Raw genomic sequence first — 17,524 nt, 5'->3', positions numbered from 1 at the left:
GTACTGGGGCAGGATGCAGTGATGTTTTCAGGGAACTTGTAATGGAAAATGTGTGCCGCTCACGCTACATTGGAAAGCAATCTTGTGTCCACCACTTTGAGTGCAGGCCAGGGAAAGAGCCCATCTTGGCTCAAAACAAATGTCCCCATGATTAAGCTCCAAAGGGCGGAGTAAAACGCATTGGGGGCATGGCCTGGTGGGAGCCCAGGCTGAGACTGCCATTCATTCCAATACCAGTGGGTCTGCATTGATGTCTTCAGGGAGCTATGCACAGCACCCTGCCAACCCTTCCCATCAGACACTATCTGCCTGCACTGCTAAGAGAAGCACAGAGACCTAGCAATGACCTCACTGAGTCTAAAAGTATGTAATGATATGATTATCATGTTGATAAGAGGAAAAAAGGCAGAGCCAGGGTAGGCAAAATATAAGCAGATTAACCTTCAGCTTTGAGGCAATACCATAGGCAAATAGTTAAGTACATAGATCAAATACATAAAAGGGAATTGTTTTACCTGCCATAGAATTTAAATATTTGTTCATTCAGTCCTGAGATTTACACAGCCCCTGCACAGAGCAGAGCCAGGTGGATAACAGCACATTCTCTGTTTACAGTTAAGAAATCCGCTGCTGGCACCTCCCTGGCCCTGCCTGTTGATTGGACAGTAACGGAACAGCAGCAGGCCGACAAGGCCATCTCTCTGCTCACTCTCCTACTGTCAACTTGTTCTTTGCATTTGCATGCATTTCACCCGATGGGCTTCATTGGTGAATCTACCTCTCCCAATCATGCTATGGAGGGGTTACAGAAAACATACACTAGTTATATTAATATATATATATATATATATATATATATATTTATATTTAATAACTAATAATTGAAAAAAAGCTGCATTATTTTTGTCTTCTTTATATGCCTAAAGTTCAATTTTCAGGGGCCTTTAACACCTTTGCACTATTATGCATTGACATATGTTAAGTTTGCTTGCACTATATTTTGTAATGCTCTATACCATAACACCCATCCATGCTTTGTGATGATTTATTTATTTTACTGCACATATGTGTTTGAGTGCCATTCATAATGAGCCTTTGAGTTTGCCTTTAGCAAGAAAGTCTTGCTGTGTGTTTCACGGGGAAGTGTCGATTCCTGAACCAGCAATGATGTAGTAAAGAAGGTTCAGAAGAAAGTAAAGAAGGTAGGATTAGCAAGAAGCGCTGGTATGTAAGGTCAGCAGGGGTATATATCAAATGCCACCCAACATTTCACCTGAGCCAGGCTGCCTAGCTCCCATACTGACTTAAAAGAGCTCTACAGTGTCTCTGACATGAATGCATTGTCGTAGGCCACCACATTTACATGTCTGGGTCAGCAATAGCCTTGTGTCTTGAAAGTCTTGGTTGGTAAAACGTTGTTCTTTCATACAAAGGGATACTGAAAGGTCCTGCAACTACATAATTAAAAATATATACGTAAACTTGTAATAAACCTAGGCAATTCTAAATAAGAAAGAAAAAAAAATGCATTTCCATCCTGCTGTCTCATGATCATACTAGAGACTGGGATCCCCATGATTAAGCTCTGCTGTGGGTGAAACATGCTGAGGGCGTGGCTTTGGGTGGGGAGTGAGCAAAGTGCTGTCATTGCAATAAACATTGGCTGGAGTTGAACAACTTTGGTGCGCTGCCCGATATTTGGTAGTGGACTACAGTGGAAAAAAAGACAGACTCCAGGGCCTTTGCACTGACTGCAGGGAATCAATGAAGATACAGGCTGGCCTGTGAACAGTGAAGGGGGTTGGGTTTGCCTAGAGCAGTGGTGGTCAACTTTCTTGATATGGAGGGACTCGAATGTGGCCTTGGACATCACCAAAGGAGAAAAGTCAGTGAATATTAATTATCAGAGACAGCAGCTAACAACAGGATATAGTCAAACACTATGGGCACAAACAAGAGATGACCAGAGACTGCAGACATGGTACAGGAGATGGTCAGAGACTACAGCCACACGGCGTATAACTGTCAGAGACTGTGTATGTGCTATAGTTGCTGGAGAGGCTGCAAAAAAAAGGCTGCATAAAAAAAAAAAATCACTGCTATAACATAGCTATAGGAAAACACAGATTAGTGTCTGGAGGAGCCCTGAAGAACCCACAAAAAGTGCCAAAGGGCCTCATATGGTCCCATGGCCATAGGTTGGGCACCAGCTGCCAGTAACAGCCTAGTCACTGTGCTGGGAGCACGCAGCAAGCACACTCTCGAAACAGAAACCTCAGCCTCCATGGACACATATGGGCAATACCCTCTACCCTCCTCCACATATGCGTTACAGGCAGCCAAGAGGTTCATAAATTAAAATTGACAAAAAAATATATATTCGCAAAGGTTACCTTCAGTGAAAGCAACATGTCAAACTTATAATTGAGTCCAAATATATAGTCAGCTGAAGCTATAAAAAAATTCTCTACTTTTCCAGAAAAAGTTTGGTTCGCCCTTCCCGAGTCTCCCTATTGGTTTTTTACTTGTATATAAATTCAGCCGTCTCTATCTTGCCATCCACCGATTGTTTTGGCATGCGAGTTTGAGTGAAGATAATTAGCGCTTATGCATTTTTCATCATATGTTCAGTTTGAGTTGCCTAATGCCTAAGCCTGTGACAGGTTTACTTTATACTGTAAGTCAAAGAGCAGTGTGCAAAGTACAGTAACCTACAGCAACCAATCAGCACTTTCAGAGTTCTGTCTGCTCTGCATGTGGCAAATCTGATTGGCTGTTACAGGATACTAAATTTTGCTTCTCGTAATTACTTTTTTTCTTTGCACTGCCTTGTCAAACAGACCTAATATTCTGAATTTAAAAGCTTTTTCATCTTGTTATTATGTTAATAGGCAGAAGCTAAACAGGGGTACGATTATTTCTGTTGAGTTCTTATGTGAATCATTATTATTTGTTTATTAATTCCTCTTCATTTTTAATGAGAGAAAACCCTGACAAGTCAGAGAAGGCTCTGATTTGTGTTCCCAGTTATCGGCACCATTAGATTCAGGTTAATCTTCGCCTAATTGGAGCTAGCTGCTAAACGTGTCTCCACAAATGGTTTTCTGTAATTTGTTATATTAAAAGTCAGTCTTAGTTTGGCTTGTGGCCAGTTTGAAAGACCCAGCCCAAATGAATATCCAAAATGTTCCAGGAACAGCAACAGCGTTCTTTGATGACCGCATACATACCAAAAGATAAGACGGTCATACAAATACGTTTTCCAGCATAGTTATTTGATATCTTATTGGTGATGATCAAATATTGGCTGGTTATAGATGCTAGGGAAGGATTATAGGTTGGCTAGGTCCAAATCACCTTCAACGCTTTGCTGTCTATTGCATGGACATCTTTAAAGCTAAACTCCAGACAGCTATAAAATGCAGTATATGTATTAATGCAGCTCAGTAATCATTAAATTCAAAATCAGAATCATTAAATTATTTTTTTTTTGTTAATGCAAGCAGTGTAAGTATCCTAATTCGAACTGCAATACCATAACAGCAGAACTTAAAATAGGAAAATGAGAAACAGCACAAGGAGCCTGTGAACTGTCCTGCAGTGCTCACGTGCTAACAAGATTCATGCCAATAGGACAAAAGAGAGGGGCAGAGGGATGAGCACGTTAGTCTTCTTCTCCTCTTTTCACTGCCCAGTCACAGGCTGGGAGAGGGACAAGACCTATATGGTTAGGACGTGGGCTTTTTTCAGCAGGTTTTGCATTCCCATACCAGTTTATTGGAATGCAAAATCCCCTATAGGCAGGTCAATGTACAAACATCAAATGCACCTGTCAATGAATTCTCACAAGCATCTCAACTGGATACCATCACCACAAGCCCAAAGTGCTTCGACACAAGCCATTGCCTAACTGCAGCAGAGAAAAATTAGGTAACCCGCACTAAAAAAAATCTTAGAACTGGATGGACAGAAATTTAAAAAAGAATTCCAGGTATGGTTTTTTTATACATAGAGACATTGGTCCAGATTGGACCAACGTACCTATGTATGTGCCCTACCTTGCCAATGCCCCTGGAAGCTGGAAATCCCTCAAGCAGACACCGCTTCTCCAGTGATCTCCAGTTGTTTTTGGGTCGTGTTCTCTGATTGGGCGAGATGGAGAGGTGAGACTGTGACATCACTCTTGCCACCTCATCCCATCAGAGAACACTTTGCATGCAAAGTATTCTCTGAATAGTGCCCATGTCGAGTGGCTGACCTCTTGTATTCACAGTGCAGCAGGGCAGCCGATCAGCACAGGAGCCAGAAGCAAGTAGACATCACTAGAGTAGCAGTGTCCACTTCACAGACTTAGAGCTTCCAGGGGCAACTGGCCAGGTATGGTATGTACAGTACACAGTTACATTGGTCCAAGCTGGGTTATGTAACTATATATAAAACAACCAAAACTGGAATGCGTCTTTAAATATTTGGGCAGGTAAACCAGCTCCCATGTATATATTCATCTGTGTATTCAGCTGTCTGCCTTGAGTTCAGATAAAAGAAATTCCCATTTTACATTATGTATTTAAGGGGATCCAGTAGAGAAAAATCAGCTTTGAAAAATGTTGACTAAAGTAATTTAATGAAAACTTCAATTCCCCCCATGCTTTGATCTCTAACCTGACCAAAAGCAGCTTGCCCAATATGTTGACATTCAAATCCAAAACATATATAGCAATAAAGTGCAGTGCTCAAAGTACATATACAGTAAATAGTGCTTACATTAAAAACAATGCTAAATCCTCCAAAAGTCCCAATAAAAAGTCCAGAGAAACCGTGAACACCTCCGAAGTGCCAAAAACAGACTTCAGTGTAATGTTTCCACACCATCCACCAAAAAAAGCACTTGTTAAAGCTTCCCAGATCTCATCCTCAGCCAGTCGAATCCCGGCAAAGGAGGTGGTACTTGGGAAGTGGATGAGATCTGGGAAGCTTTATTTAACAAGTGGTATTTGACCTCTCAACTCATAGAGGGTCAATATTCTCTGGTAAGAGGCTTTGTGTGCTCACTAATGGTGGATGGTGTGGAAACATTACACTGAAGTCTGTTTTTGGGATACTTTGGAGGTGTTCGCGGTTTCTGGACTTTTTATTGGGACTTTTGGAGGATTCGGCATTGCTATTTATATAAGCACTATTTATATGATTACTGTATTTGCCGTACTTGTAGGCTATTTGACCCCTGACACCACCCCCCAACCCTTGTAAAAAAAACCCTATAGCTAGCACTCATACAGCTTTGTTGTTGGGATGTTCCAGTCATTTGGAGTTTGCCCCAAGCATCACAGACGCAAGAGGCACTCCTCATTATTCAAAACCCTGACCATGCATGGTGCTCATTCTCTCCCCCGATGTAGCAGCGACTGAGCTCAGATGATGGAATAGGGGAAGAGAAAGTGGACCGCACATTCCTAAGGTTTTAAAGAGGGAGAGCACTCATGTGTGCCGTTTTAAAAGTCACATAGTTTTTACTACCTACTGAGATCCCTTGACTGCATGGCCAATTTTTTTGAAAAGGTGAACTTAACCCTTGAATATTACTTCAGTCTGTTCTTATGTCAACTTAATTTAGTTCCATGGAGAGCAATATAAATCTGTAAAGTTTTACTGCATTGCACAGTGCACATGGAGCTGGTTGAGAGGAGAGCACTCAGTTGACCTCTCCAATATTTTACTGCTCTATCACTATCCAATCACAAGCTGGTGCAGTCGTTGACCAAACTGCATTGCATTTATTCAAACAGATAAAAATGAGGTCAGTACCTGGCGACTGTCACGGATGTGTGAATAAGTAAAATGGCTGAACAGAATTACAAACACTGTTCACACATATAGTACGTAACTCATCTGTGAATGTAGCTGTTTGCCTCACCTATATTTTAAAATAAACCTCTAGTGATAGGGACATGTAGACCATCGTTGCTGGACTCTTCTTTTGAAAAAATTGCTCTTCTGGATGGTTTACTGAATGGGTGCTTTCAATATTTTCTAAGTCAATGACTATGAACAAACATGCATATCAGACATTCTGACTTAACTTGCTGCATGCTTTTGCTAGGTAAGAAAGAAGCGAAACCAAAGACAGCCAAGCAATTAGTAATTTTGGGAGTAGGTCAGCAATGGCAACCTGCATGTTTCTGTAAGTGCAGGTTTATAACACTTTAACAAAAAAAATGGATATAACATATATAACTGTTACACTGATCATTTTGTAATTTAATGTTAATGAAAGTGACCTTTCTAGTCCAGTCTTCAGCCGCTATGATTTTCTAAAACTGTCAAAAATGCGAATGTCGTTTCCTTGCAGCTAAGGCATCCTTGGGGCACTCTGTACACTGCTTGCGTACAAAACACCCACCAGAAATGTAATTTCCTGTTCGTTAGATTGGCTCACTGCTTATCCCAGAGGTCTGTACATTATAAGACACTTTCTTTTTTGGTAGGTTACTTCTAAAGCCATACAAGAAAAGATGTACCGGGACTCCTATGACTCTCATTACACCTCTGAAACCACTTAGGTGGTTTCAATGTGAGCAGGTCCTCCTACTTAGCTGTCAGTTTTAGAAAGGGCATGGTAAAGGTATATCAATATCAGGGGTCTCCAAGCTTTCAAATCAATGGGCCAGTTTACTGTCCTTCAGACTTTAGGGAGGTCAGACTGTGGCCAATGGGAAAAGAAAAGGCCCCAGAGTCAGTGGCAGTAAAAAATGCCTCAGACTTGGGCATCTGTGGGAGTAATAAAGGAGTGAGCCCCATTGCTGGTGTCAGTGGAAAGAATCATTGGTGTCCGTGGGAGGAATATTGCCCCATTGGTGGTGTCAGTGGATGGAATCGTTGGTGTTAGCTCAAGGAATTTTGCCCCACTGTTGGCATCAGTGGAAGGAATGGTGCCTCATCATTGGTGTTGGTGGGAGGAACCGTGAATTGTATCAGGGATAAGAATAGTTCCCCAAGAGCCAGATAACAGCAAGCAAAGGGCTGCATGTGGTCTATGAGCCGCAATTTGAAGCCCACTAATCAATATCATTAGTACAGAGGAAAGTTGTACATGAGATTGTTATTGCTAAAACTGGAGTTCAGTTGTAGGAACCTAATCAGCCTCAAACTATTACTCAGTCCCTCAGTCCCTCTCCAGCTTGCTCAGCTTTCTTAAGTCTTGACTCCTCACCTTTGACCTTATGACCGTTAAGTCATACTTGTCTTAGGTTTTCTCATAGATATTGAGTTCTCTATACATTCTTTAGGAGAAGTCAACAGAGGTTATGTGAGTAATGGGTAATCCCCCCCCCCCCACACCACCACCTGTCTTCCATATTTACCTAATGACCAATGACAGTGCTCAAAGTGATGATATGGAAGTGGTTTGGCCCAAGCTCAACTTCTTCTAAAGTCAAAATTTCCATAATAGTCTAAATTTTCTTCAAAGACTTGATTGAAGTAATAATTTGGCTAAAAAGTATGCACAGCATGCTGTTACATAGAAGAGTAGTGATTTCCATCACTTTAAAATCTGGCTCTGAATATGTAGTAGGAGAATGTGAGTTTACAAGGGCAAGATGCCAAGAGGCATCTGGGCAATGCCACAAGCATCCCCAACGAACGTCTATGATTGGCGTCTGCCAATCTGCCAACATAAATTTGTCCTGTTTGAGACTCTATGTCTAGAGTAAGTACGTTTTTACACATTCTGTCCTGATCATCAGGATATGTGGTCTTGTCTGGAAATAATGACAGCCTGGTAATACTTTGCTGCTATATAAATATGGAAAATCCATAAATAATAAATAAGTGCTGTATTTTGTAAAAAAGCGTTGCTCTAGACCTAATCGGTGAATTTAAAACCTTACTTACGCTGGGTTAAACTAACGTCTTAAGCTTGCCATACACAAAGGAATATGATATCTTGTTTCCGAACAGTCTTACCCTGGGAAGACTCTCACTCGACATGCTCGTCATGTTCTTTGCATGTCTGACGAGCTCCCTTTAGCCTGTCAGGCACAGTAACGGCTTCCATCTACACAATCAGCACACAGCCATTAGGAATCAGCTACAATCTTTCAGCCCGTCAGATCTCTTTTCCTGAGAACGACCGTCTCCTGTGGTTCCCTCCCGAGATCATTTTTAACCAACGCACCATGAGAGTGCCACACGGCTGCACCATAATCGGCATACCAGCTGGTGGTTTCTTTTCGGGTACAGCTAGCTCTACTCCAGGGCGCAAGTCTTGTTTGAATTCCACTTCCAGTTTATCTAGTTCAGCACTGGGATTCTTGGAGGGGGTTTTAACATGTATTAATATTCATTAATCAGAATAAAATACTTTAGCAGTCAAAATCCCAATTTCCCCTCTTTCTTCACAATGGGTATTCGTCAGCTAAGGGTCAATTCAAGCATCGAATCCCTGCAAATCAGTCTGCGATAAATAATTAATGTCGTTCATTAGTTTCAGGGCCATTAAACATATATGAATGCTGGTTTTAGATGTGGTGCTAGTGCTGGGATGGAGAAAAGCTTGTACAGAGATGCTGTTTAAAAGACAGCTCCACCCAGTGCTGATATTTCAGTTTTGTCTGGGTGCTTGCAAGCTTAAAGCTGAAATTTCATCTGCTTATTTTTTGTCTTCTCTGGTTCCTACTTTCAACCTTCATGCACATGCTAAAAAAATAAAAAAAAATAAAAAACCTTAGCATAGCTTTTTTTAGACTCAGTGATGTCATTACTGGGTCTCTGTGTTTCTATACATGGGCAGATCGTGGCTGGTGAGAGGGGCCAGCAGGTTGCTGTATATAGCTTCCTAAAAACATCACAGCACCCTGCCTCAGTACTTCTCACAAGGATTCACAGACCTGATGCAAGTAGTGAGATGCATTGGTCCTCAGCCCTGATGCAAGCAGTGGATCTTCAAAAGAGTTATGCAAATATCAAAATGCCTTGGTGGTAACTAGCAGTCTGGAGGCTTGGGTATTCTTTGTCAGGCTGAATTTGCATGAAAATTACCCTAGGTAACATCCAAATGTAATTCAGAGCCTCCAAGATTGAAAAATGAAATGAAATGAAAGAGACGTGCCAGGGACAGTATGGTTAGTGAACAAAGGGCTACATGATGCTGAACATTTTCCAGTCTGTAGGCAGATGCAGTCTATTTTCTACACTGCAGGTAGCGCTCCTCTGCAGCAGCACCTCAGCTGGAGAGGAAGTCAAGAGGAACACAGTTCTCCCATAGCTTCCTGGAACACTAGGGAAGCACCCAAATTGATGCTGCCACCCCATGTGACACCTGAAAGCCATCTTGGGTCAGGCCGAGCCTATTTAAGGCCCTGTGTTCCAGGCTTGGTGCACTTTTTGTGAGTGGATAGAGTAGGGACAGGTACCCCGCCTGTTAAGGACAATACTAGCGGTAGGGAAAGGTTCCTGATGAGGATGGAAAACGTAGGGTCGCAACTCCTTTGCACCTCTTCCCATGTGGGCACTGAACAGCCAAGCCGCATTCTGCTCTCTTAACAGATGCTGTCTACTGGCTGATACTTGTCATCTTCAGATTTTTGGAAATCGTGAGTGCACCCGGTTAGCAAGGCTACCCTCTGGGTTGTTGTGAACTATTGTTGCATTACTTCAATACAAGTTTTCTGTTGCACCTAGCCACGTGACTTACTGCCGCCGCACACGCTGCACTCCATCCACAGGAAATTAGGTAAGTTCTATTTTACTTTCGGCAGCTTCTAATGCACGCAGGGAGAAGCTCATAATGTGCAGTGAAATATATTTCAGTACATTAGAGGAACCTGTACAACTGTGCAAGGCTAAAGGTAAGACTGAAGTCTCTTTTGCCTAAAAAAACCTCTGTAGCAATATTGGCAGTTTAGTTCCACCGTACTCCGCATGGCGTGCCAATAAAATACACTTATGTTTTTGGTTGTAACATGACAATATGTGAAAAATTTCAAGGGGTATGAATACTTTTTCAAATCACTGTATGTCACTCTTCAAATATTGGCATCTAGTATTCCTTGTGGATTCTGGAGGGTAGATATCAAAGGTCTGGCTACCCTGCCCCAGACTCAGGGGAAATTGGGGGCTGATAAAGTGGTAATGGCTTCGTTGGGGGGAGATTGGAAGACTTCCAGTATAATTGTTTTTTTTTTATTTTGTTTAATTTGACTGTCTTTTTATTCAAACATGTTTTAAAGGTGCATTTTAATGAAACACCCGTACATGGTTGACTAATAGACAAACCACACAGATATGAGGTTATGCAATTATAACAGCAGACATTGAACATGACAGCAGACAATGTAAGAAGTAATAGCAATATTACCATAGTATACAGTCCCTTGATATTTATGGGGCGATATTCTTAGAGAACTCATGTTATGCTATCATTCAACTATAGGTCAGAGGCCTGGTGGGTAAAAGTTTGGAATCTAAGCCTGTTGTCAGATATCAAAATTGGTGTTGTAGACCATGAGAAGTAAAAAAAAAAGGAGGACAAGAAAAATTGTAGAGTAAAAGTAGAGTGTTTTAATAACCTATGTAAGCAGAGGAAAGATAGAGAGAAATAAAAAGGAAAAGGAAGAGGAGAGAGGGGGTTAAGGGGGCGTAAGGAAACAGGAGACAGCCAGACGAGGACCGCATGTCATTTATATGGAACGTCTTGCAAGACAGTCTTAAGTGTAGGCATCAAAGCAGACCCAGGGGTCCCATACTCCTTCACAGGTAGTGAGAACGTTGTTCATTCTGGCTGTAAGGCTTCCATAAGTTGTACTTTGCACATTATAATTTTATCAACAGATGAATAAGAAGCTGGGAGTGATAAAACCTGAAATATTAATTTTTTAATATAAAAAAAACATATTAAGCCTCTTTAAAAGTAATATCTATTTAGAGTGGAACTCCAGCCAAACCTTTTTTTTTTCCATTTTGGATAAAATGGAGAAGGGTCAGAACCTCTGTGGAGTTGTATTCCAACTTGTTTTTCTGTTGTGGAGATAATCTCCTGTCCTAGTGATAACTGCCATTGCTATGGAATGTTAGCCAAAATCCAAATGTTGACAGCTTGCTGTCACTGGAACAGATGGTGTGAGGAATTTCCCAATGGGGACACCTGTTCGAAACTGACAACTATCAAAGGTAGGAATCCCCTCACTTTAAGGAGATTTTCTCTCATTTCCTGCTGTACCTTTGTGACCCAAACCCTTCCCCACTCTGTATGAAAAAAAATGTTCTTCTTATCCACTTCCTGTTAGGAGGCATTATACAGAGAGTAAGGTTCCCACTTGTGGGATTTTAAAGGCCCTGGTGGTGGTATAGCACCAACAAATGGTATACGTAATATGTAGAAAAATAAAAATGTATTATACTATATGCAGATCAAAAATAAATGATCAACAATAGATAATCGATAAGGAAAACGTGGCTAATACAATTGCATATCAACATGACACAATGGCTAAATGATGTAAGGGGTCCTAAGACACCACATAGTAGAGATGGAGTGGAGGCTCCAAACCCAACTCGTTTCAGAAATTGCTTCCTTCTTCAGGGGTGTATCAGTGGATGAAAGCATTCAAACTAAAAATGCAAATAGATAAAGTTTAAACAAATACAGCATATCAAGACATAAACAGTATGGTCTTTGTCTATTATGGAACCAAGCCCAAAAACAGACTTACACGTTAAAGATGAAAAATCACATATTAGCCACAAAGAGTATTCAAACTTAAAAACAGCCAAGTCCAGCCAGGGATAACGCATGCGTCAAAACCACTCACCATCACCGGGGCTCAACAGAAGGACGCCCAGCGAGGTCTGAAAATGGAACAAGCCCAGCAGGGCTGATGTGCAGCAGAGAGGTCCTTAGGTTCTGAGTGATATGGCTGCTGAGCAAAAAAGCAGGTATATATGTAAGTGATATGAAACAACACTTAGGTTGTAAAATACAGCAAAAGTGCTACTTGCAAAAATATCAAGTCCTCAGTAGGGGGAAAATTTTCCACTAGCCTAGGCAGGTATGCATCTTAAAAGCCAGAGAGCCAAAGTAGAGATATGTATATATAACATGATTGCTATGGTAAGCAGGACATGGATGTATGTATAGATGTAACCATGGAAATCATAATACATGTATGGGCTCGGTAATCAAAGATAAAAATCAATATAATTGTTCTATGCCCTAATGTATGTGGCCCTAGGCAAAACAAATATGCTGGCCATCCAAACAGAATCATCAGAAAAAAGACATCACAGCATTACTTACCAGAGGTTGAGTTGGAGAATCCCCTGGAAGGTGGTGGAAACCACCCTACCGAATAGCATATGGAGGTGACAAAACAAGCTCAGCTGAGCACCTTAAATACCCCTTGGGGGTATCAGCTGCACTGTCATGTCACCCTGGGCGCATAGCGCCATGCTGCGCTGGCGTGCGTTCCACAGCTGACCCTCGGGAGCATGGCGCGCGGCGCTACTACGTCCATAGGGGCAGAGCCGCGTCCCGTCGATGCACAGATGGGAGGAGCCAAGACAACGCGGCCAAACAACACCAAGGGTTGCTAGGCAACCCAGAGGAGGAGAGACCACTGTCCGGCAACCAACTCGCCCGAGATGGCAAAAACCGCCACCCGCTGATGTTACTGCACAATCAGAAGCACAATCTTTTAAAATCTGTGGTTTTCATTTAACAAATACCTTGTGATCCTGCCATGATGTTCTTTGTCCAGGCACGTCTTGGCAGAGGTGACAACTCGCAGTGGTGCTCCTCTGTTGTCCCCCTGGAAGACACTCTGGTTAGCCACACCAAAGTACATTGCTCAGGCATTGTCCACTGATGTGACTATCAGGAAACTGGCCCAGAGCAATACTGTACAGCCGGAGGGTGAAAAAAGTAAAAAACAAAATCGGATTATTCTTTAGGATGCACAGTGCTTTATCAAACTAAATGTTCTACTTTTAGGGTTTAAATCTACTTTATTGACCATAGCCATGTCTGTGTTTCAGAGATGTATTGTTTTTCTGGAGAATTGTCTTTTTTATTAAATATTACATTTAGAGTGAGGTGAAGGGGAGGAAGGCAAATCAGTTTGTCCTCATACCTTCTTCACACAAATGTCGAAATCATTATCACCATCATTAACACAATCCTCATCGTCTTGTTAGGTACCAATATAACCTCTGAAAGTTGTCAATTGCTTGTTTTATTTTACATATGGAATGCTATGTACAAGCTGAAAAAAGATTAAAGGGTCTTTGTCATATTTATATATTTTTATATAAAAACAGCAAATCACAAATACACAAGATTGTAAGCTCTAACGAGCAGGGCCCTCTGATTCCTCCTGTATTGAATTGTATTGTACTTGTACTGTCTGCCCTCATGTTGTAAAGCGCTGCGTAAACTGTTGGCACTGTATAAATCCTGTATAATAATAATACACCATCTGGCTACAACTAGTGAGATTTTTGCTGTTGGTTTTGTGCAATCAAACAATGAAATGAAGGTCCAGGTTTTACCAATGTTATCTGCATGTCTTCTGACTCATCAAGTCGATTTCTCCACTTTAATTTCAGGGCCAATAACACAGAGACTCCTTCGAATTCTTAAAACTTATTCAGCCCCATACCTCCTTAATTTGATTTCTATACCCCCAAAGGGTACAGTTACCCCAGGCTGAGAACCCTTAATTTAAGTATAATGATAAGGTTAGGTACACGCTTCACATAAAACAACATGGCCATGGGCCTAGGGAGGAGGGGGTACAAAGAAATAACAGAAAACAGGAACTCTGCTTTAAGAAATTATGTTTTAGGTCACAGGACATTTGCCAATAAGTCGTCCATGTCACTGCAGGAGGGGTAGACTTCATACAGCCTTTTGCTCTTCACACAAGTTGAAGGTTAGGTTGATATTACAAACATTGACAATTTGGGCCTCTTGAATAGAGTAGGTGTCAACATGAAACTCTTTGTTCAGGATGGAGTGAGGAAAGATTAGAACCTCTAATCATTTAATTTGATCCCCCCGCCCCCCCTCTCTTTTCTAGTCACTGGTGCCACCTGGGACAGAAAGCCAGAGACAAACACAGATGGCAGTAGAAGAATTAGGGAAGGATTAGAACCTATGGAAGATATTTTTTGCTCTCTGTCATTTGGTGGTACTACCTGTCCAAATTAGTAGTGTCACCTTTAACAGGAAGTCAGGTAAAATCTCCCCAATAAGAACACTGCAGCAATAAAGGCTTCTAATCCTTCCCTATTTTGTCCAAAACTAAAACAAAACTATTACTGTTGACTATAACATTTTCAAGAGTCCAAAATTGCTAGTGCTTTTGGGAATCAGTAATATTTATGTAGCACCCTCAGTGTACAGAGAAGGCAAATTTAGTTTTAGCTCCTCTGTAGGCAGAGGAGCTGGAGTTAATTGTTTGGATTATGCTGTTCAGAGCTCCAAGGGCTGGCCCTCTGGTACATCCCCTGGCTTCTGGAATTGGCTAGATGGTTCTAGAACCTACAGGCTGGAGGAACAGAGACCAAGCCTGAATATTTCTGGAGTCTCCTCCAATCCTGGGTAGGGGGGCTCTGCCCCTGGGCAGAAGGAAAAAGCTAGTGGAAGAGAGAGAGAGAGAGAGAGAGAGCTAAAGACTCACACCCCTTTTCCAACCTCAGCTAGGCTTAGCTGGAGCTACCCTGGCACTCAGGAGCTGGTCCTGTTCAACAGGAAGCCTGTGCATCAGCCATCTGGACTTCAGGGTTAACCAAAGAGAGACTGAGTGAGTAACTTTCATTCTTCACACCCCAAGCTTGGACAGAGGAGAGGCAGCAAGGTGCAATACTCTGCTAGCCCATAACCAGGGACAGCTTGAAGAAAGTTTACAGCCATTAAAGCCACCTCTAGCTGGAGATTCAAGATCAGCCCAGTGCATCGGCATTTCCTTACGGAGCAGCACCTGCACCCCACAGTTAGGTTTTTTTTGCTATTGAGTCAGTTGATCCATCAGTCCTATGGGGGGACAGCATTGTGACAATAATTCCTAGCACACAGAGACAGTATCAAGTCCTCAAGTTTCACAATTCTGGGCATCCCATGCCTTCCCATCCATATCCAAGTTCATGCCCTAATAAACCAAAAAAACAAAACAAAATAACCTGGACTGGAAATCCAGTGGCCCCTGCGGGGGTAGCGCTACATTTACAACAGTAAGAGCTCCTCTAGAAATAGCAGGGTTCTCACAAACAAAGGTTCTAAGTGCGAGATGTCTGCCTCTGGAATTTTAAGAACACTCCCACTAGATCAAGATGGCCCCCTGTTTGCCGCCTAGAAAGTTTGCTGCAAAAGATAACTCTGAACTCTATAGACAGGTGCTGAATGTTTAGAAAATAATTTATATTTTAAACTTAATTTCCCTTATTGATTGATTTTTATGCAAGCTTATAATGAATATCATGCAAATCCAAAGATCCAAATCAAATAATTGATTAGAAAGTTGATTAGCGCCTTGCCTTTTCTTGAATATACTATCTGGTGTGTTCTATCCATTGCATTCATTATACCCCGATGGCAGTATTTTATTTTACATTTAAGGGGAATTCTAGCTTATATCATGCTGTTTTTAAACAATCTGTGTCACAGCAACCATGATGTAATATGTATGTTGTTAAATATATAAAGCTATAAGGTGATGTACATATTAAGGATTGGCTTATATTGTTATCTGCAGTCTTGGCGCTGACTCATATGGCCTCTGCCAGCAGCATGATCCTTTTGAGGGTTCAAACGTTTCTCCTACTGAGTTATTACTAGTTTTTAAGTAGTTATGTATCCATTTAAAATCCTTAAGGGCCCATTCACAATTATGCATTTCAGTAATGTGCATTGCCACATTAACACACCTGTCATACTTTGATAATTTGTAGTTCATTTCATTGTGAATGGCACCCCAATGTACTCTATAATGGAAGGCAATGCACTACAGTGTGCCATGTCAAATACCATGAATTTTGGTTCAACAAAAAGGATCATGTTCATTGAGGTGCATTGGCATATTGTCATCAGACTGTGTAGGTATATATAAATGGGCAGTGAATCAATAGAGGCAACATTGCAAGCGGGGTGTTATTTCCCAAATGCACATGGCTAAAGGTGTTTATTGTTGTAAAATCACCAGAGCAGAGATGTTAAAACTCCATTATATGTGGAAGACAGATGATGCCAAAGGCCCTCACCCCTGTTCAGTGAGGTTTGATCCAGTTTGACGTAGTTGGCTTCTTTAATGCCTCTTGTGAACCAGCTGTCCTCCCTGTCCAAACTGTGCACCGAACTATCCTTGAAAGAATGTCCTTTTTCCTTAAGATGTAAGAAGGTTGCTGAGTTTCTGTCGAAGGGGGCCTTCAACATCATCTGTCTTCCACATATAATGCAGTTTTACTGTCTCTGCCCCAGTGCTTTGACAACAATTTGCACCTTTAACAAAGTAAATTGAGAAATCAACACCTATGCAGACTTCCTGACACTGTGGATGGGATTAGGTAACAAGAACAGGGTGGTTCCACAACTTTCACACCTCCTGTGCTGTTCTTGGACAGTAATATCTACACATTCCATGGTGATCAGATTAAGATGTTGATGCTGCATAAATGTTGTGGTATGGTCCTGACACTCATTGGAATTGAAGATGTGGCTTGGAAAAGCTACGAAACATTTTCAACAGTACAGAACGAGTCCATTTGAATGTGACAACTACTGAATGATATATCAAGGAACTATTTTTACCTCCAAAGGATTTGTATTTCTGTTCATCCAGTCCTGAGAGTTGCACAGCCTCCTCACACAGCAAAGCCGGGTGGATGATACAACTTACTATTTAAGAATGCAGTGGTGTCCTCTCTCCCTCAATTCCTCTTTCTGTCATTCTTTTCTTTATTTTTACTTTCTTCCCTTTCTATTTTCATCTCTCATCTTTCCTTCTTTCTTTCTATTTGGTATTGTGTTCTTTCCTCCCCTTTCCATTCATTTATTCATTGTCTGTTGGCTCCTTATCACTTCCTCTCACCCAACCTTCCTTCCTGCCTTCTTTTCCCATTCGTAAACGTAAATGTGGGCAACAGAGGCTTTCCTTCATTCTTTCCTTCCTATCTTCATCTTCATTTTTCCTTCTTTCTTTCCATTTGGTTCTTGATTTTTCCTTCTTTTTAGCAGTGCTTTCTTTCTTTCTTTCTTTCTTTCTTTCTTTCTTTCTTTCTTTCTTTCTTTCTTTCTTTCTTTCTTTCTTTCTTTCTTTCTTTCTTTCTTCCTTCCTTTCGTCATCTATACTTATTCCTTTCTATATGGTATTTTAGTATTTCCTTCTTCTATATTATTTTCTTCATTGTCTGTTAGTTCTTTTACCTTCCTCTCACCCACCCTTCCTTCCTGTCTTCATCTCTCTAATCTTTCCTTCTTTCTTTCTATTTAGTATTTGATTTCTCCCTCCATTTTCTATTGTTTCCTTCACTG

General features: G+C 41.3%; 1 protein-coding gene across 6 annotated transcripts in view; it reads left to right on the top strand.

The window, feature by feature from the left end:
• Positions 1-17,524, top strand: part of ADGRL1 (adhesion G protein-coupled receptor L1) — a 631,260-nt gene that overhangs the window by 154,835 nt on the left and 458,901 nt on the right. The window lies entirely within an intron of this gene.

The sequence above is a fragment of the Aquarana catesbeiana genome, linkage group LG03 (genome assembly GCF_042186555.1).
Source record: "Aquarana catesbeiana isolate 2022-GZ linkage group LG03, ASM4218655v1, whole genome shotgun sequence".
Classification (NCBI taxonomy): domain Eukaryota; kingdom Metazoa; phylum Chordata; class Amphibia; order Anura; family Ranidae; genus Aquarana; species Aquarana catesbeiana.
The sequence above is the reverse complement of the archived record's forward strand: the minus strand, read 5'-3'. Positions and strand labels throughout refer to the sequence as shown.